Genomic DNA, 22,458 nt, shown 5'->3' with positions numbered 1-22,458 from the left:
AATATAACAATAATAACTTAATCCTAAGTCTGCAAATTTAACGCTCATAAATATAGAATCAGAAATTAAACTAGAGCTCTTTCATTTCAAGCAAAAAAAAACACACACACACACAAAAAAACCCTAAATGGTTAAATATATAAAAATATTTAAAAATATTTTTTAACAATAAATTTAAAAAAAGTAAAACGAATCAACAAATAACATAAAAACATAAATAAATTACTTTTAAATAAAAAAACCGCCTTCAAAAAATACCCAGGAACTAAAAAGCAAAAAATAACTGATTACACTTGCATTCTATTTCCTACCCAAACATAGAAATGAAATTTATTTTAAAATTCCAGTACAAAAATCAGCTAAACTAAACACCGAATTATAAAATAAACACTGATTTAAATTACTATACGATGAAATATTTTAAATATTTAACTAATTATATACAATCTCTTTATTTTTAATAACCTTTTGAAGTCGGGGCCTCCTATAAACAACTACATAACGTAACTGACAACTCACCGAATCCAGAATTAAACACTAATTTAACTATACGCGAAATTAGTCTTTAAAACTAAACTTACTCAGTTACGTTAGGTAGTAGTTTATAGGAGGCCCCGACTTCAAAAGGTTATTAAAAATTAAGAGATTGTATATAATAAGTTAGGTATTTAAAATAGTTCATCGTATAGTAATTTAATCAGTGTTTATTTTATAATTCGGTGTTTAGTTTAGATGATTTTTGTACTGGAGTTGTAAAATGAATTTCATTTCTATGTTTGGGTAGGAAATAGAATGGAAGTGTAATCAGTTATTTTTTGCTTTTTAGTTCCTGGGTATTTTTTGAAGGCGGTTTTTTTTTTATTTAAAAGTAATTTATTTTTTGCTTTTTAGTGGTGTAAATAACACGACGAGCGTCTCGGAGACTTCCGACGACTGTGAAGAAAGGCTTTTTCCAAATGCGTAACTATGTACAAAAAAAAATTGTCTTCATCATTAAATCAACTTTATCAAAGTTTGCTTTCCAAAAGCAAATGCACGAGTCACTATAAAAAAAAAAAAAAAAAAAAACACGAAATCGCTTTAAGTTTTAATTTGTAAAATTGTAAATTTTAGAATTGTAATATTGTAAATTGTAATTTATGTTTCGCAATTGTGTCATGCAACTCGTGATAAAAGTCGCATGTTTCTTCACATAGCCCCACTATAGATGAAGATTAAAAATTCCACTAGAATGAATTTTATGTTTGCTTCAGAGAATCCTTAATTCAAAATTTTCATTATCATTACTCTTAATAATATATATTTTTAGTACTTTCTTTAACTATATGTAAAGAAAGTATAAACCTTTGTTTTATGGCCTTTGTTTATCAATGGGTTTTATATTTAATCGTTTGTGAGGGAAATTACATGACATTTATTGTTTTACCCTTAACTTTTCCCTAAAGAACAAATAGGGTAAATCAAAGATTTGGAACCTAAGTTAGACCACCCCTAAACAAAACCACCACTAAACAAAAAAAAAAAAAAAGCATAAAAACCGGTTCACTAAGGGAGACGGTATACAAAGTTAATAAAGTACAAATCGATTTAAATGTGAGTATGATATTTGAAGAGTTTCTTCAATTGCATCAAACCTGAACTTGATTAACATTAGACCGCCGAGGAACTAATGCTGTTTCAAACAAAAAAAGACTTTTCCTTATCGGCACAGGTAGGGGCGTGCACAGAAATTTTGGAGCCCATCACAAATGACTTTTCCGGGCTCCTCTCCATATTGTTTACCCCTATATTTCACCGTTAGTTACAAAAATATTGGGCCCCTCCAGGCTCGGGCCCGAGCCAACAGGTGTCCCTCCCCCCTCCCTATGCACGCCCCTGGGTACAGGTCTCTTCGAATTTTTATGGAACATTGTACAAAAGGAAAAACAAATCCGACGAGTTCAGAACCTCCTCCTTTTTTTGAAGCCTGCTAATTAATATAACCCTAATTTCAAATTGAACTGGCGGCATCGTGAAATAGTAAATCCAGAATACTGATCAAACTTCAGAAATCATACACAGTTATAATGTATATTATTGAAGAATATAAATTAAATTGTGGGGGAGAGGTTTTCTGTATTCAATTCCCCCTCAGTTGAACACTAAATATATTTAAAAATTGGAATATTAAATAAAGAAATTTATATTTTAGTGCCTAAATAAAGTTATTTATTAGTAAATAAAACATTAAGGTAATTGATTTAACTATTAAAGTAGCAAAATATATTTAATTTACTGCTTTGCTACGCAGTAATAAATACATTAGTAACACCTATAATAAAAAATTACCATGCGGCGCAGCGTTGAGAAAATTAATCATCCATGTGCCGCGAGAATTAAATATCGTTCAAGAGAAAGCCAAAAGCTTAGGTGTGAAAATACACCGATCACAGCAACATCATGTGACCATGACGTATGAAATTTAAAGTTTCTTGGATTTCTCCGAGACCCCTTATCAGATCCAGACCAAATTACAATGGGACCATCTGGGAAGTATACCCTTCCAAATAAAAAATATTTTTTTTTCAAATCTGTCCAGTAGTGTTGGAATAATTCGAAAACACACATAAAAAGCCGCAATACGAAATCATAACCTCCTTTTTTGAAGTCGGTTAACAAATAAGCCAATAAAATTAAGGTAGATAAATAAAATTAAAGTAAATAAACGAACTACTAAGTACAATAAAAGTAACCACAACACAATTACACACATCAAGAAAGAAAAAGTAATACAAAAGTGGAAGGGTCCCAATTATAAAAGAGTAATTATTACTTCTACTACTTCAGGATAATTTTGCGTAAAATATCTACCGTAACTGTTTTTAATTGACATTTTGCAGATGAGTAATAGTATTAAATTGAACTCATTTATCTTCAAAACCATTTCATTCCTACCTCAAATATTATTTCAAATACATCAAACTTGGTTAATACGAAAGAATTGAAAAGCAAGTGTTTACAATTATAAATAACTCACAGACGTCTACGTTATTTTTTATAGAAAAATAATTATAAAGAAGTATACTTCAATAATGAATCGATACCGTTTATTAAAAACTTCGGCAAACCAAAAATGATTTTAACACAGTAAAAAAGTAAGATATCTGAGCATGTAAAATGAGGTTTTCTTAATAATAAGTTCACTCATTAACTGGATTTCCCCCAATAGTTTCTAAATATTATCTCTTTAAATAACCATGGTATTCACTGGAAATGGATCTCGCAGTGCAATGAATGCACATTTTTATTAAAAAAAACTCATTTTTTAGAGCTTCCGCGTGTGAAAACTCAAAACTCACAATGCATTTGTTAATTTTAAATATTTTCTTCACAAAATGAAAGATATAAAATAAAGAAATATTATCCACATCTTCTTCAATTCATATTCGAGCCTAATTATTACACACTGATCCTCGGTTCATTTGTTTTAACTTAACAGCTTAATAAACTATACCCCGTAAGTCGTACCCCGCAATGTCTTAGGTGCGACGCATGTCAGGGGAAAACAGACCTTTAGTGGGAAGTCTAGATGGGGCTTCCCTGCAGTAGCGTAAGGTTAAGACAAGAAAAACTGTTTATCAGGCACCTTGACGAAGCTTCAAAGACCATATACAATGTAACATTTAAATAAACCGTGAAAAATGTGTATCTATTGATCTGACATATTACAGAAATACGTTGCATCTCAAGAAAACCCATTATAAGTAATATATTTTTGTAATCTATATTATGCGATTGGATAACAAAAAAATCGGATTCGCAGATATTTTGAATTTTCCGTTAGGGGCTCATATGTTAATTCTTTACAGAAAATATCTCTCTATAAAGGTACAAAAATTTTGAGCAGAAAACTTATCATTTTGCTCACATTTATGCTTTTATTGATTAAATTCGTAAAATGCGAAGGGAAAAAACAATGTACTCGCAACACATAACGTTGCTTATGAAATTTAATCTAATTTCAATTCAATAAATAATAGTTATTTCGGCATTTGAAAAAGATTGAAAACCCGTTAGGAAATTTAAACATATTTTTGATTCTTTTTTAAATGAAAGTTTCAATTCAATGAAGAATAGTTATTTCGGTATGAAATTAGAAAAAGATTGAAAACCAGTAAGGAACTTGAAATATATACACCTCTGTAAAAGAATAAATATATATTACATATAAATATACCAATAGTCATAGCTAATTAGATTTTAAAATAAAGTGTTTCAAATCATATTAAGTACTCGTTTATTTACGTGATTCACCTTACGCACTGACACGTAAAAATGCTGAAACGACAAAGATAAGTAAAAGCATATTTTTGTTATTTTTTAATGAAAATTAAAAAAAAAAAACAAATGTGTTTCAACTTATATATTAATAACTCGTTGACTATGTGATTAACCGTATCCACTGATGAGTAAAAATGCTGAAACACCAAAGATAAGTTAAAACAAATTTTTGTATTTTTTTAATGAAAATTTAAAAGAAAGGGAAAAAAAAAAACAAATGTGTTTCAACTTATAGATCAATGACTCGTTCCTATGTGATTCACTTTATCCACTGACGCGTAAAAATGCTGAAACAACGAAGATAAGTAAAAACATATTTTTTTAATGAAAATTTAAAAAAGGAAAATGAAAAAAACATAAAAAAAAACAAATGTGTTTCAACTTATATATCAATGACTCGTTGACTATGTGATTCACCTTATCCACTGACGCGTAAAAACGGCGACAGTTGCTTAACACATCTGGAGCTTTCTCGCCAACTTGTGGCACTCTGTTCTACATCGCAAGGCGCGTGTCTGAGCAGATGGTCTCAGGGGCAGGTATGCGTTGATCGCCTACGGCCCTTTTTTCATTCCAGCTGCCCCCTGTTAATCCAGTTCACTCTTTTCAACAGCTGCCAAGCCTTTCGCCTTCCAACACCACCTATAAATGTTTCTACTTTATTTATTCAGTTCAGTTCTTTTTTTTGTGGCTATTTTTCAAAAAGAAGTTTGCAGTCGCAATTAAAACAGGAGTAAATCTTCGGCATTTTATCACGTAAGCAAATGTTGGTATGTATTTTGCGTAACAAATTGCCATGGCGGGGACTTAGCTACTTGATTCTGACTACTAGTAGTTTTACGACGCAGGGGTTTCCCTTTAAATTTCATTGGGATGCAGTAACTGTGAATGGCTTCCGCTCTCCATTCAAGAAAATCATTGATATAACTAAACGATAATTCTTAAGATTCTTCGGATCTTTGTTTTTTAATTTATGTATTTAAACTAACTTGCAAATGAATTTAAAAAAATAAAGATCAAAATAACTTTAAGAAATTTATTACTCATTCCTTAATTTAAACTAACGCCAGATGTGTAGATCAGACCGATATTTCTACTTCCCTGGGAATGGAAATGCTTCGCAAAATCGAAATTTATAATTCATTCCAACATAAAAACTAAATTACTCAAAAAATACCGATGGATGGCAGCTACTCGGCTGTGGAAAAGTAAATTGGGAAGTCAACAAAAAGGAGTTTTTCAGATATTTAAAGAAACACATTTTTGATTCCCTACGATTAGTATTAAGCTGTTGGAATTGGATGTTATTTTTATTTTCTGCGAGAACCAAATCGACAAGTTTGCGCTATAAAACTGAAGTTAAATAGATGGCAAAAATGCGAAAAAAAAGGAAAAAAAAAATGTAGACACTGCTGTTTACCTGCCCAGGTCAGTTCTATTTAAACAAGAGTAAGGATGAAAAAGCAAAAGATGGTATATTAAGCAGTACCAAAATTGCAGCAACTGTCCAGACGTTGAACAAACTCCGCGGTATCTCTTTAACTGCTTGACTGCAGCAGCAGCAATGCGCAGTTTAGAACAGAAGTTCTCAATCTTTTAACTACTGAGGAGCACTTGGTACTTTTCCGAAGCATGAGCGGACCCCATACGATGAAAATAAAATTTTCACAACAACTATATTAGGTGAAATAAGATGAATTCAATAGTTTTCTTTAATAAATTATCTGTAAAAATTATATAAATTTTCAATAGGCTGTTTTCGGACTACATGAAATTGCTCGTGGACCACAGATTGAGAATCACTATTTTAGAACTACTCCTCGGAACATGCTTTATACTCAGAACTGGCAATAGGCGTAGACAAAATTATGTGAATGCACCATGACCTTTGGTTTCTTCATGGGATACGACAGCAACAAGAACACAAGTTAACGTATGACACGTTTGTTGCTAATGTACCAACTTTTCAAAATTCCGGGTGATGAAGAAAAGTTAACCCTTTGAGGATCATAAGCTTTGCGACAGAGTATGGAAATTCATGATATTTTCAAAATATACTACGGTACATTTATCAATCACCTTTTTTTGCCAATAATCTTAATGTCTCCATTAACGTGGGTTAAAATATAATTTAGAAATTACATGCTATCATTGTATTTACTAATTACTGAAGTAAAAAATAACTTTCACTGTAAATTAAGGGTTAAAAAGCATAAGATACGGAAGTACTTGCTTTAATTGCCTATAGGTGCATATTCTTTGGTATCAGACGTCTTTGTGTATTGAGAAATAAACATTTTTAGACAACTTGTTTAGAGAGGAGCATTCAATGCTTACGGCACATTACTGTTTTCAATTTATTCTGCTTGTAGTTGAAAAGGCTTTCAAGAGAACATTAACCAATCGTCAAAATTACGTATTTCTCTTGGATTAAAATATAAAATAAATGTAAAAGCAAAACACTTTTACGTACGATAAACTGTCATGTGGTTGAAGCATTGACATATGAAGGACCAAGTGCTCACGTGATGGCCATATCTGGAGGAGAAACTGAGTGTAAAAGGGATTAAAATTACGCCAAGTAATTTTTACAGCATTTAAAGAAATATGAACTTCATCTTTCATTCGAAGCTTTCTCTTTTTATTATTTCTCTTTTCTTAAATGCAAGCAAAATTCAAAAACTCACAAGCAACTCATGAGAGCAAACAACTCACTTTCATCACAATATTAGGCAAAGAGCCCGAGTTTTACCAGAATAAAGACTTTTAAAACGTAAAAAATATTTTCATCAATCTCTCTCCCTCTATCAGCAGATCCTTTAATACCTGCCAAAAATGCTTCTATTTCAAGCATTACCTTTTAACAGACAGCACAAATGATATTATATCACTGATTGTATGCGGCAAGAGTAAGCAACTCAAACTTTAAACGGGAAATTGACTAGAAAAGGTATTAAATTATGTCAAGAAATGTTTACAATACAATCCCAAGAAATATACAGTACGCAGTGTCATCTTTCATTAAATGCTTTCACTCTCCTTCGTTGTTTGCTCATCTTAAATGTAAGTAACATTCAAAAGCTTATGAGCAACTGATGAGAGCAAGCCACATTCATCACAGCATTAGTGAAGTAGACCTAATTTTACCAGAATAAGGATTTTCTAAAACGGAAACAAAAGTTTCATCATTCTCCCTTTTTTCATTTACCTTTAGACGGAAATATATCAACTTACAGCTTTAAATTTCAACAGCAAAAGCACAATGAAATAATTAATTGTAGGTGGCAAACGTACGAGTAAATAAGTCAATCTTCAAGCAGAAAATTCAGAATAAGGATTTCATCCTCGTTACGAAAATGTATTGCAAAAAATCTTATACTAGAATTACAAATCATAAGCAATTCCTTGGATATTAGAGATAATTATACTAAAATTGGAAACAACATAGAAAAAATATTCGAAATTTTTGCAGTGCTTAAAAGGAACTTCACTTTTTTTCTAACTACTGCAAATACTTCAGAAAGTTTCTCTGTCGAATCACTAATTACACTATATAAACGTTTGGTTGAATTATTACGGAATAAAATTAATCTTTTACGTTTCTCATTTCACAAAAGAAAAGAAATTGCATTTAATGTTGAAGTAAGGAAAAAAATGGGAAAAGTGAAATAACGAAACGATTTGAAGTGGAAAAACATTTTCAGTTTTCAGTGTCACCTATACAGCAATACTTTAACTTATTTCTTAAACATATAGTTGATTCCAATCAAAAAATGAATAGGTTTAAAGATTAATTAAAATAATGATACAATTCGTTTTCAAAATTTCATACACATATTTTAATACTTTGTGGTTTATCGAAAATACTTTTGTTAATGTAAAGTGATAAAATTTTTGTAATTTACAGTTTTAGTTTTAATCCGGATCTAATGATAGTCCAGGGCAGTACTTATTTAGTTAATATTTGCCATGTTTTCATTTTAAATGTTGAATTGCAATTTTCAAGTGCACGCGAGGCCAAGTGAATACGGCAAAGTGAAATATTTTATTTTATTTACTTATTTATTCATTTATTAAATCACTTACGAATTCATTAATTGATTCAAAAACTTAAAATTCTTCATTTATTAATTTACTAATTTTTTCATTCATTCACTTACTTTCTCATTCAACCACTCTCTCTCTCTCTATTTCATTACTTAATTATTATCATATATAAATTCATTATTTAATTCGATTACTGTTTCATAGTTTATTCATTTGTTCATTCATTCGTTTCTCATTAATTAATTTGGTGAAAATTATTATTAATAATCGAATAGAAAATACTTTATCAGAAAAATGTTTTATTTTTCACTTTGAATCACACAAAAAAGTAAAAATTTTCCACTTTTCTTTTTGACGATAATAATTTACAGCCAAAAATGAAAAATGATAATTCAAAGAAAGTTTTACTACAAAATGTATTGTTCTGTCTTTTTGTACTGTAATTTCCAAAATAAATTTCCAATGTGCTCATTTTGAAAAAGGTAAGTTACCTTCAGAATTTCACTTTGATCGACATTCCTCTATCATAGCGAACCATAATTGTATTTTCTATTAACAAATGTTTCTAAGGAAACTAAATGTGAGAATCAATGGAAAAAAGTTAAAAATAAGGCTTGGTATACTGCTGCATTAAAATGAATTCCCACCAAATTTTTATGAATTATTTCAAATTTCTCATTAATATGGTTCTATAACGACATTCATGTTATAAGTTAGATTTTTTTTACAAAATCATGGAATTACATTCCAGATCAAGCTTTTATTAATTAAAAACTTCTTTTTTCCTCCCAAAGATCGAACTTTGTCAAAAAAGATATCGCGCAACAATTTCAATTTTCCTTTCCGTATTCAAATCAGGCTCACTTTAAAAATAATTCCAAAAGCAATTGAATTAACTTGAAAAAATATCTGTTACGTATTTCAGTAAATTCGAAGGCCCAATCATCTTTTACTCTCAATAAACAAAGGCATTTTTAAGAACGTGAGAAACAAAAATAAAAATTCATTTGAAATTGCTTTAGATACGATTTTTTTCGGCAATAATGATCTTCATGTTTCAGTTTGTTGCACGAAAATTATTGCATATACTAGCCTGCGTACCCGGCGTTGCACGGGCTACTTAAAAAATAAAAGAGATGTCCAATTGATGTTTTTGTATTACTCTGACATCAGTTTCTAAAGCGCTAAGAAGTAAATAAATACGCGTAATGCAAGGTTTGTAAAACACCAGTAGAGCATATTTTTGTCAAAATTCTCTTTAACGTTAATCATAGTTATCAATGATACAAGTTATGAGTATTTTCAATAAGCACAAAAGATGAAAATATATGCATTATCAACTATAATTTCTGGTCAATTTAAACTGAATTAAATCTGATAGACTATATCTGAAATATTTATGTACAATTACGATCATCTTTTTACATAAAATGACACACACATTTTGATTGATTATGTGAAACTAAAGCACCAAAACTAAATAAATACCAATAAGCATTAATTAAATACCAAGTCATCAGATTCCAAGAAAGCTTTAGTTAAAATCCTTAAAAACAATTTTTTTGTTCAACTCTGTTTCACTTAAAGAAATCCAAACAATCTTAATTTAACATGTTCTTTTAACGATACAAACTGTATTTCAAAAATAGAAACAGGAAAGAAAAAGAAAGTTATTGCAATTCGAAAACTCACCCATGTAACGGGAAAAAGTTCAACAAAATAAACATAATTAGTCGCACATCCTAATGCATCAAAATATGAGGCCGGTGAATGATAAACTTACACTACAATCAATAAACATAGCTAAAGAAACAACTTTTATATGAGGAAAAGAGTTAAGAACGTTGAATGTAAAAAATAAAAAAAGGACAGACGATAAAATAAAGGCTATATCCGAATAGAGCAACCAATTTTAAACTAATTTGAAATGAAATTCTGGATGGAAACGTTGTTTTAAGATTTGGACAGCAGCCAAAAAAATCTCTTTTAAAACAATTATTAGAATTTTATTTGCTCATTCGCAAAATGGCAACAGGAAAGAAATAAAAATTCCTGAATAACGTTATGTTAATTAACGTTTTAATTAATATCTCCGCTAATAAAGTCGTACAATTACGAGATTGGTTCTATTGTTTTCTTTGGAAAATTTCGAATTGATCGTTATCTCGTTCGACTCTCGATTCGCAGCGGTTCTCGAGGAGATCGATCTTCAGACAGACAGACAGACAGACTGACGGACGCGAACAGATTTTAATATTATAGTGGATGGATTATGTTTATATGAGTTAAAGCAATTTTTGAAAACCAAATTTGACTTATGCGAAAAGAAAATAATGAATGTTTATGAAAACGATATCAATTTCACTATTTCAAATTCTTAAGCATCATGTTTCAGCAAATCCTAAAGGTTAGTTTTTTTAACAGCACGAATATTTCAGATCTTAGCATTTTTTTACCATACAAGACGTCAAAAAACATACAAACAAACCATACAAAAGAACTACGACAAAAATTTCTCCAAAATAAATTTTAAGTGTGAAAAAATAAAGAAGGAAATAAAATAAAATTAGGTTGATGTCGATTCAAAGAAATCAAAGTTTAATCAGAAAATCTTAAAACTAAACAAACTTTGTATAAAGATTTATTTAAATTTCATTTATTTCCAATGGAAAAAAAACATTGAATCTGAAAAAAATAACCACCACTTTTTTTACTTTTCCTTTTAAGCGATGCCAAAGCACAAAGTTTAATAATAGCAATTTTAAAATTTACGTGTAGATATCAATTATCCTTTGCATAAAAAGTAAAATCGAGTGCAGCCTTCCCGTGCTTTGAATTCAATTCATAGTAGCTTTATTCATGTTTCTTAAAACTAAAAGTAAACTAAGAATATCTGCAATTTTCTCAACTTTTCGTACATAAAACATAATTTGTAATGTTTTTGGCTTTTAGATTTAAAAAGAGAGGAAAAAACCCACAAATGCCGTTAAAATTTTTGAACTGTTCGAAAAAAAAAGTCACAAAATAGATAAGTCAAAAATTCATTTTGCATCATGTTCTTCGTTAGGTGATACTGTAAACAAATTTTTTTCATTGTAAACCTCCTACTACTTCAGGATTTTAGATAGGGTTCACACTTACATGTATGCTCAAACGATTATTAATATTTTAGAATTCTTCAAAATTGAAAAACTGAAATAAGGGAATATAATTTCTTAGCGAAAATGCTTTGAACTAGAAATAATGTAAATCCCCCCAATTTCGTCAGGATTTACATAAAATTCACATTTTCCACCTTGGGTCGCAATTTTTTTTTTTTTTTTTTTTTTTTGATTTATTCAAAACTGGAAAAAAAAAAAAAAAAAGAAATCAAAAGTGGAAAAAGATGCCTTGTCTAGGTGGATAGTCAGACATTTCCCTATCTTGAAACCTAACTTTATTTTTTTTAATATTTACGTAATTATTGAATTTGTTTTCACGAGAAAGTATTTTGTTTTGCAGAACTTGAGCTTTGACAGAAGATTAGGATTAAACTTCTTGCCCAACTTTCACAACTTAGCAAAATGTCTATTTTAGGTATAGGCTCAGTTTTCTTAATTATGGGGAACGTGTTTATGACTTTTGGACGCATTTTAGTGCGGCGTTTTGTCTATTTATTGACGTTAATTGATTTCTCAAAGAAAAAATTTGCCATTCTCATCGACAATCTAGTTAAGTTTCTTAATAAATGACACTGATCTGAATGACATATTTTATTCCTTTCAGTTTTTGGTACCTACTGATTAACTTCAAATTCAAGTTTTACAAGAAATGTTCAGAAACTACTTTCACAAATTATAATTTTCTCTCTTTCTAAAAAAATGCACCTTTTGGTAAAATGGCGTTATTTTGCAATACTTTATCTCTCTCTACAAAATACATTGGAGAACGAATTCAACCATGACTATCTGAAAATGTATGTATTTTTACATTAAGTTAAAATACTTTCACAATTAAATTACATCTTTCTACTAACACGCACACACACACACACACACACAAAAAAAAAAAAAAAACTTTTATTTCAGAAAAAAGAAGGAAAGAAAAAAGAGCCAAATGAGTCAACTTTCTGACAAATTAACGTTTATTACATTTTTACTTTTGTGTTGAAGGAGTTTTGAGGATATTACGCAAGTGCTGGAAATATTAAGACATTTTGTAAAATTTATATTATTTTGAGTTTTGAAGATATTACGAAGTGCTCGAAGCATTAAGACACATTTTGAAAAATTAATATTACTTTAAAATATATTTTAATATGCTTTTTTAACACGCTATAAATACTTCTCTATGCCTTTCAAAAACTACACGCATATTGAAATAACTTATAATTTCTATGTTCGCAATTTAAGGTCAATATTGACAGTTAATTTTGAGGAAAATGAATATATATATATATATATATATATATATATATATATATATATATATATATATATATATATATATATATATATATATATATATATATATATATATATATATATATATATATATATATATATGTGTGTGTGTGTGTGTGTGTGTGTGTATATGTGCGTGTGTGTATTTTTTGTATGTACTGTATCTCTACTGTTTTCGTTACATTCACTGAGGTTATATTATTTAATTTTTTTTGTAATGACGAGTTAATAAAAATGATCCTACCGAGACAGAACTTGGCTCAAGTTTTTTCTTGTGCATTAATGTTTATTAATGTTCGTTCCAGATGTATAGAAAAAAAGAAACATTATGATAACCATTCGATTCTGGGCGTAATATGGAATCAAATTTACGAATTTTAAATTTACAAATGTTATGGTAAGATAAAAAAAATTGTTAAATGTAATTAAGCTATAAAATGAAATTGCTGTATTTCTGTATTATACATGTAGAGATATAATATGCATCGTTGAAAGTTTTAGTTTCACTAAACAATGACTTTACGAGATTAACACATGCTCAAACAATTAGCTAAAACTAAGCTGAAAGGTACAAATTTCAACTTCACACATAGCTTTATAATTTTGAATTCGTGCACAATTTTATAACTTCTGTTGCTATTTTGTTTCGTTTAAAGTAAGCTATTATATCAATGCCAACTACTAGTAACTGACGGTTTTATCTTATACACAATTCTGTTTCTGTCATAAAGCTACGAAGTTTTTATTGTAAATGAAACTATAAAGATAAATACTTCTCTATGCTTAAAACCCAAGCGGCCTCTTTCCTCAACCATCCAATGATTTTAAACAACACAGAGATCACAGTTCTTCAAACAACCGTATCAGATATTTTGGTTCGATTGGTTAAGTGGATAGGTCTTTAGTAATTTCAGTCTAGTTCGACTTGTTTTAAAAAAGCCTTGCATTATTCATTGCAATTGGTTTTGCAATTTTTTATTTTTACTTTTGCATAGATGAAAACGCCTATATATTTTTTAGATAAAATTTTTCTGACATCTTGTGCAGAATCCGAGAGAGAAATACTTTTAAACTAGACGACCCATGCGGAACTCTGCACTGTGCTTTGAATCGTTTCATAAGGCATTTCACTCTTTAAAAATTTTATAGAAAGAACATTATGAAGAATAACCGAAAAAAGTAAACGAAAAAAAGTAAGCACATAAGAGAAGGCATGTTATTTGAAGACATTAGTAACAAAACCTCGTTAAATACAACGCTGTGATAATTTGATCATCGCTCACCTTTTGGTTGTACGTATTTTCAATGCAAACAAATATCATTAAAAGTGTGGCTGAGTGACTCGTGAAAAAGCAGTAATTTTGCATGTGAAAAAACAGGTTGTGGCAAATACAGTCCTGCACATGTGAGCATCTGACGGAAAAAAAAGAAACATTAAAGAGAATTTATTGACACGGATTCGAACTGGCGCCATTCTGATTAACAGTACGACACTCCAACAAACTTAGCAATTGCGCCTTCCTTTTCGAATGCTATTCATTGAAAGAATGCGTAATAAAAAACACCAAAAAGCTTTTTACCGAAAAAAAATAAGATCATGCGTCTATATTTTGTAATTAGCCAGCATGACGAACACTTAAAATTCGAAACCAAAACCAGTTAAACTGAGTCCGTTTTTTAAGTGTAATTTCTCGAACGTAGACACAATATGTTTTTTTTTTCCAGTCGAAAGCACAGGAGTAGAAAATGATTTCTTACTAATGAAGTTGATAATAATTTTAATGTTTTGTATCGTATTCGAATAAATAATTATAGTTTTACTGGGTGAAACTCGTAGTTTCAATTTACAGTAGTATTTTTTCATTTGTACAAAAGGTCGAACACTGCTATTAGATAAATGTACATTTCAGCATACAGTGAAAATGTTTTTCGGCACAAAAAGGATTCCCTTGAGGCAAATCTAACACTTTTTTATGCTTACATTGTCCTTAGTGGTCTGAACAGAGTGAAAGCTTTTTTTTTTTTTAAAAAAAAGGAAGAACACCCTTCGATTAACAGTCAACTTATCTGAATGATAACGCAGCCTGCATAAAGGAGTCGAAACACCAAGTAGCATTCCCACTGCATTCATTTTATTACGTGTGTTATCTGTTGTATGTTATGAGTACATGTAATGCGTAATATTAATGTAAATTTGCTGTTATGTCGGACAGCCCGGGCTTGCCCGAAGTTCAGATAGTTTATAGCCGAACGCTCTACCGAAAAAAAGTGCTTTTCCAGTGCTTTTAAGCTTCATTACAAACACACACACACGCACACACACACACACACACAGGTTAATTTTATTTATTTTTTCTTTCCGAAAGCAGCTGTGTTATCGCAGGCTGCTTGAACCGTTATGGCTTAGATGGCAGCACGTGTTCATCATTTTACAGCACGGTTAAAATACAGAATAATTTGAACTAAGTTCTTTTTAAGCGTAGCTTTTCGAATATAGTAAAAATGTGATAAGCTATTTGTTTTTTTGCAAAAAGAAGAAAAAAATATATATTTTACCCTTTAAATTGAGGTAGTAATAATTTTTTTATTTGTACAAAGAGTCAAAAACTCATTAGAAAAATCTATATTCAATATACGATTTATTATTTTTTTCTGAACAAAAAACAATTCCATTGTAGTCTGAAATCTTAAACCTGATGCTTATATTTCCGCTTACATTATGCTTTAATTTTCTTACCGGAGCCAAAGCTTTAAAAAAATTCCTTACAATTAAGAATCAATATCGCTCCAAGTTGCATCAAATTTTCAGAACCGCAAGGAGCGTTTCTATTCTCTCATACTTGTTATTCATAGTTATTAAGTGTTATTGTTATGCATGATATTTCTCTAATTTGTTGATGCAGATTGTCCAGACATGGGCCCGAACACTCATTCTCCTGGTTACCATGCGAACGCTCTGCCGATGAAGCTATTCAGCACTGTCGGTCACAGTGCAAGTTAAAGATATAAATTTAACCGAAAACCTCATTCTGGTTCTTTAAAACAGGTTTTTTTGACAGAAAAAAAACAATTATTAGACCATGGGTCTATTTTTCGTCAGTAGCGTGCACGATAAGCTTTAAAATAAGGTGTAAATCAAAGAAATCGATCAAGAATTGAGGAAAATCTCGCGTAGAAACGATAAACAGGCTACAGAAATAATGTATAAGGATCGCTTACACCGTCTTTCTGTGGATAGGGGTTAGCTCTGTGATTTCTGTGTTAGAGCAAGCAATTTCAGCATGAAAATAAAAGTGATGTAACTAATAAAGTGTGGATATTAGATGTTAGTATCTACAAAGCTAAGCTATAGTTGCCGTTGATAGCTGTAGTTAAAGAAGATATCTCTTCTACGTGTTCATAAAATCACGCAAGCTCTGTTGACGCACGTTGCGCAAATAGACAGCATATATCATTACTGTCACCATTAAGGAATACCGCTCGATTTTCTTTTGATTACAGTTATTCACGCTAGAGTAATATCCGCATTCGTGCGTTTTTTTCGAAGATTAACAAAAAACAGATTCATATGTGAAAAAAGTATAACATTATATGTGTCGAAGATACACAACTTAAAAAATCAGTTATAACGGTGTAGCTGTATTCATTTGAAAAAGAATTTCAGCTTCATTGGCAACGGCCATTTGCAGCAGTTTAATGTAACCCAAGTTGAAGTACAACGTAGGCTAAAAGTATTTCGTGCTTGAATATGAAAAAGAAAAAAAAAGAGGTACGTGTATGTTTACAATATACAGTCGAACTCGTTTATAACGAGTACGAATATTCCACGATATTTGCTCGCTATAACTGAATGCTCGTAAAAAAACAACTTCGTGAAAAATCATAAAAATTCGTACATACTTGCTTTGTTTTTATCATACTTCTGTACAATACTAAATAATTTGGTTAATTTACTTCAAACTGTTTTACTGTATCTTTCTTGTGTTATTGATTTGGAGAAATACTCAGAAATACTCATAGCGTCATAGTGATCCCTGGCCCCCAAAAAAGTTTGAAATTTTGCAGCACATCAGAAGTCATTGAATGTGCTGAGGATTGTTCGGCTGCAAACTCTTCACATTTATTGTTACCGTCGTTTTCATTATTTTTTTTCATCTGTTTTAACTTGAATTTAGCTTCAATACCGTCGGAAGTGATAACATTGATTTCAAAAAATATATAGTTGTCAAAACCTTCTCTATTCACAAATTAAAAAAAAAAAGGGGGGGGGGCGTCATCACTTGTTCTCTTGATTTATGACTCATCACTAACTTTCGGTTGACTTCAGAATATTGAAAGAATTTTTCCAAGGTTAGGCTGAGCTGGAGGGCAAAAGAAATTTTATGAGTCCCAAAAATATTGCTCGCTTTAAGTGGGGTTTGTTACAAGCGAGTTAGCCTTCCATAGATTTTACATTTTATCAACTAAATCTCCCTGATTTCCTCGCTAAATCCGGGTTCTCGCTAAATCAGGGCTCGTTATAAGCGAGTTTAACTGTATAAAAGTTTTATACAACACAGTTTTAAATACTATAAAGTTACGCATGAGCTTCGTTGGTGATTCGCAAAATATCAAGCCGAAATTAAATTTCACTCCAAGTGTTGCGTATCATTTTAGCGGATATTCCTGCAATGACCTTAGCCTTAATTCTTTTAACTTATCGATAAGCAGGACTGGTTTTGCATACACCTAGCTACAACAGATTTGCGTTCATGGAACCATAATATTGCTCATTTTTCCGTAGCCATTTGCAGACTGACGCAATCAGTTAACTATCCTGAGCAGTGCTGCAACGTCATGTTCCATGTATCTTGTTATGTGAAAACGTAATGTGTAAAAGTGTGTAGTATAAGACTATTGTATTTGTTTTCCAATAAAAAAAAGAAACATGTACTTTAAGTAAATAAAACGTACCTCAATTTGTCCTTTTGCTTTTAAAGCAGGAAATGTGTTTAATACTTTGGCCCACCATGTATTTCTTTTACTGAGACCAGAATTTTTCCAGATGGATATACTGGCTGTAAAATAAGTTTTCTCGAAGTTCTCGTCAACTTGAATCATTATTAAAATGAAGTTAGCCAGGGCAATGAAAGTTTCATGTATACATGATAGAATATCAAAGTTGTGAAAGTAAAATTTGTTTCAAAAATAACGAAACGTCAAAAACCATTAAAGATATTGTGCATAGCTCTACACACAGCGTTTATTGCCAGTACAGTGTTTAGGATTGCATAGCAATTCAAAATAGTATAGACTTTAAAAATTGTTAAAAAACCATGACAATGTTAAAAAGAGATAAACAAGAATAAAAATGCTCATAGCGCGAAACTAGATGTATGTTTACTCTCATAATTTAAAAATGTAATGTGTTGGATTCTAGAAATCTTGCCACAAATTATCGTAAGATACAAAAAGGTAAACCATAATTCATTTAGTATTTCTATCAAATATAAATCTACAGAATCAGTAATAGAATGCAGCTATAATTTGAAAAAAAAAAAAAAAAACATGATCTGCTTTTCGGACCTAATTTGTTATTAGCGTCTATTCAACTAAATGTATAGCTCTTTCATGGCCTCTTTCAACATAAGTTCTATTTTTCATCCTAATCTATCTCAAGTTTTGAACTAAATTTTCATTCTCTCCAATTCTAATTATACAAGTTTGTCTTTTGAAACATCATATAAATTACTTCATGCGATCATATAAATAACTTATCGTATAAATGACTGATTAGTAAAAAATATGAGGAAACGATAAAGGAGTGTTACTTGAAAAGTCGCTTAAAAATGCGCAACCACTATATTGTAAAAAAATTTGCATATCATTACATCTTCTTATTGAAAAAAAACCCCCAGTCGCTAGGTTTAAAAAAATCACAAAAGAAAAATCTTATAGAATACATTTTAATATCACTTATTTTATACCATTAAGAAATGAAAGTTTCAAAAGAAATCCGATACTTCTGAAAAATATAATTTTATTAAGAATAGAATTTGATATTCGTAGAAAACATTTATGAAACGAAACGTAATGGAGTAAATATAAATATTATTATTCTTTTATTTTATTAGCAGAATTACACTTATATCACGTTTTTGAATCAGATAAGATTTTCATCATGTATTAAAAGCACGTTTCGTTGATTTATCAAAGATATTAGTTTCTTTAGCACAAAATAAGCTTCACTCGAAATAAGTTTCTTTATATTGAGCGAACCAAATAATTTTGTTATCAGTCATAAAATGTTATTGAATTCATTATTCCAGTTAAATTTGTTGTTATTATCTTTTAGGGTAAAACTTTTTTACAAATTATACTTTTTTTAAAAAAAAAAAGGGCGGGGGGTATAATTTTTTGTCCAACATTAGCATCTTTATTCTTTACTTGTAAACAACAATTCCATCATACACTGCTTAGGAAAAAAAATAAAAACTATGTCTCGTATGTCAAGATTTGGAGTTCATTTTTGGCAGCATGCTGCTTTTATAAAAATAAATATCTTTGTGCAACAAAGTAACAGTAGTAAACAACGTTAACAAAGCACAAATTTCATTGCTGACGCGTGTTTTGAGGATTAAAGGAATCCCTTTTTCAGTGCAAAGAATTGTGAGTTTTTGGAAGTTAAGTCCTCCGAGAAAAGCTAAATATTTAGTCTATTTGTTCTTTAGCTTACGTTGTTTACTTCTGTTAGTTACGACTGTCTCCTTTATTTTTCATTCAAATCAATTATTATTTTGTTCGTATGGTAAAAAAGCCAGTTAATATTCTATTTCAGCAAACACATTTCTCTTCCGCTTAGAAATATTACTTTCTAGAAACTCGCACATGAGTTTGCTATTTTATCTCAATCAGGGAGAAAATTTCTTAGTGTATTATGCATTTTGACTCTGGTCAACATCCCTCCTAAATATATATATATATATATATATATATATATATATATATATATATATATATATATATATATATATATATATATATATATATATATATATATACACATAAAATAAAATAAGATGTTTGTGTGTGTGTGTGTGTGGCGCGCTTCCCGGGAAAACGGTAAGGATTAGGAAGATGAAATTTGGTACACAGGTGCTGTTTTTGCCGAAGATGTGCACCTCGGGCTTCGATTTTTGATATTTGAATTAGAAAAAAAGTTATTTAATGTTTTATGTGTTTTTTTTGCACTTTTTAGTAATTTTTACCTCACAGACCCCGAACCAATCGCACCACACAAATATTTTTTGTACTATACTGTAGGAAATTTAATTTTAAATATGATGAATGAAAAAAGTTTGAGGATAGAGCAATTTTTGTATTTTTTATGAATTTTTGAAAAAACCTTTAATTTGAATGTTTTCCTGAGTTTTATTTTTTTCTAATATCATCCTGCGAGAAGTATCAAAGCCTCATTTCTGAAATTTAAGTTGGTAATAGTAAAAAACATTTCGCCCTCTTCAGAAGAAAAAAGTTCTTAAAAATACGCAATAGGTTTTTTTTTTACAATTTTTTTAATGCTGAACACATCATGTCCTTTTTACGCATCAGTTGAAAAAAGCGTTCTTCAATCTTTTATGCCTGTGACGTCACTACTTGGGTTTCGATTCGATATTTACGATAGAATCCTAATCGCGAGCAGTGTTAATCTTTTTTTTTTTTTTTTTTTTACTATATAGCTTACTTCTACATTTTCTGACGTGATGACCACGTGTTTTTCCGGCAGCGCTTGCTTTTTTTCTTTCCTTTTTTTGTTTTATTTAGGGATTGCATTTATTTCTTTTTCCACCCCCCCCCCAAGCTGGACTTTCGCTGTATCTATATTACGTTACATTTCATAGTTGGGCGCATTAATTCAATAAAAAAAGCCAGATTTTTTTTATCTTTGTCAAACGCTACTTTTTGCACACTACGGGGAATTTGAGCTTTTTTTTTTGCTCTACTTAAATAAAAAAAAGCGTTTTTTTGAGCGATCTTTGTTTTTATTAGGAAATGGGCAGGGAGGTTAAAATAAATAGAGATGGATAAGAAAATGTAGAGATAGATTGTAAAGGTAGATAGCTGCCGAAGGCGGCAATCTTAGCGTAAAAATGTGAATGGCAAAAAAAAAAAAAAAAGATAGAGATGGATTGATTAATACTGCTGCCAAATTTATTCAAACAACCGCCGAAGGCGGCAAACTTGAAGTAAAAAGGTAAATGACAAGTTAGCCAAACAGCCGCCGTAGGTGGCTCCTTGCACAGAAAGGCGAATGGCGTATATATATATATATATATATATATATATATATATATATATATATATATATATATATATATATATATATATATATATAAGAGATACAATTTAAGACAATTTTAAAATAGAAATTCAAAGAAATTGAAAAAAATCAACGACATTAACCTTGAGAAAGTGTTGGTCCCGGGTTCACCTTTTTCATTTTCCATTTTGATGTTCTCGTTTATATATATATATATATATATATATATATATATATATAATTAAATATTAATCATTAACTTATTTAAGGAAGCAAATTTTTCTCTCGTTTTAAATCATGATTTTCGTTTTTTTTATTTCCATTAAAGCGAAATATCTTTACACAACTGCTGAAACATGCATTACCTATTATTTTGCTTTAGAGACTAAATTTTGCATCCCCAAAACATAGAAGGAAAAGGAAATTTATCTTAACCTGTTCATTTTAATGAGTAGATTTGCCATTATTTTAATTAAAAAAATACAACTATGAGCCATATTTGCTTTAAAGGCCTTTTTGTTGCTACACGCACTTTTTGTATAAAAACATGTGTCAATGTCATTGTAACAATATATTTCATTGTAAATAATCATACCCTAACAATAACTTACATAAAATAAGTTTACCTAATTAAGATAATAATTGTTGTAGTCCGTAAATAAATACTACTACTTATAATAACAATAATAAAAATGATGATGACAAACAGGTTAGTCAAAGTTTGTTGTTTCCCCTAAGATCTCAGGTTTTCAATACAGATTTTGAAGTCTTGAGATTTTGTGGAAAACTCTTGGCTTTTGTACTTTATTGATGAAAAAGTTTTACTTATTAAAATATTTTAACGATAAATACAATGTTTTTTTTCTATTCGCTCAATAATCTCGATTGGAAAAAAGAGAGAAGAAAAAAAGAAACAAAGAAAATCTTCCCCGCACAAGCCCTGGATGTAATTTCTTTTCTTTTTTTTATGTCGTAAAGCTTTCTTGCTATCTGTATAATTGCATCAATACAATGATAAAGACACCCTAGCCTTTTTTTGCAGCAAACGATTTTTGCACCATTTCTTTCGAACTGATCCTAAAACATAGTTATTGAGAAATTAGTTTTTGATTTTTTATTCTTAAGGTCACTAACAACATCCAGAATTCATATTTGGGGAGGGGGGAGGGGGAGGCCTACATAACAGTCCTCACATGCAACGAATAACCATCATTGAATCGGCAATATAGCTTAAAACCTAGGTGTAAAGAAGATATAAATTCGGAATTTTTAAAAAGTTTAAATCAGTTTTTTAAAACAAAATTTGAATTATCAAATTAAAAAGCAACAAATTTTTTTAAAAAAGGGTTT

General features: G+C 30.0%; 1 protein-coding gene across 1 annotated transcript in view; it reads right to left on the bottom strand.

Annotated features, from left to right (window-relative positions):
- Window positions 1-22,458, bottom strand: part of LOC129231535 (uncharacterized) — a 242,663-nt gene that overhangs the window by 102,071 nt on the left and 118,134 nt on the right. The gene's annotated exons all lie outside the window — the stretch shown is intronic.

Source organism: Uloborus diversus, chromosome 10, assembly GCF_026930045.1.
Source record: "Uloborus diversus isolate 005 chromosome 10, Udiv.v.3.1, whole genome shotgun sequence".
NCBI classification, from domain to species: Eukaryota; Metazoa; Arthropoda; class Arachnida; order Araneae; family Uloboridae; genus Uloborus; species Uloborus diversus.
This window is presented reverse-complemented; position numbering and strand designations above follow the sequence as displayed.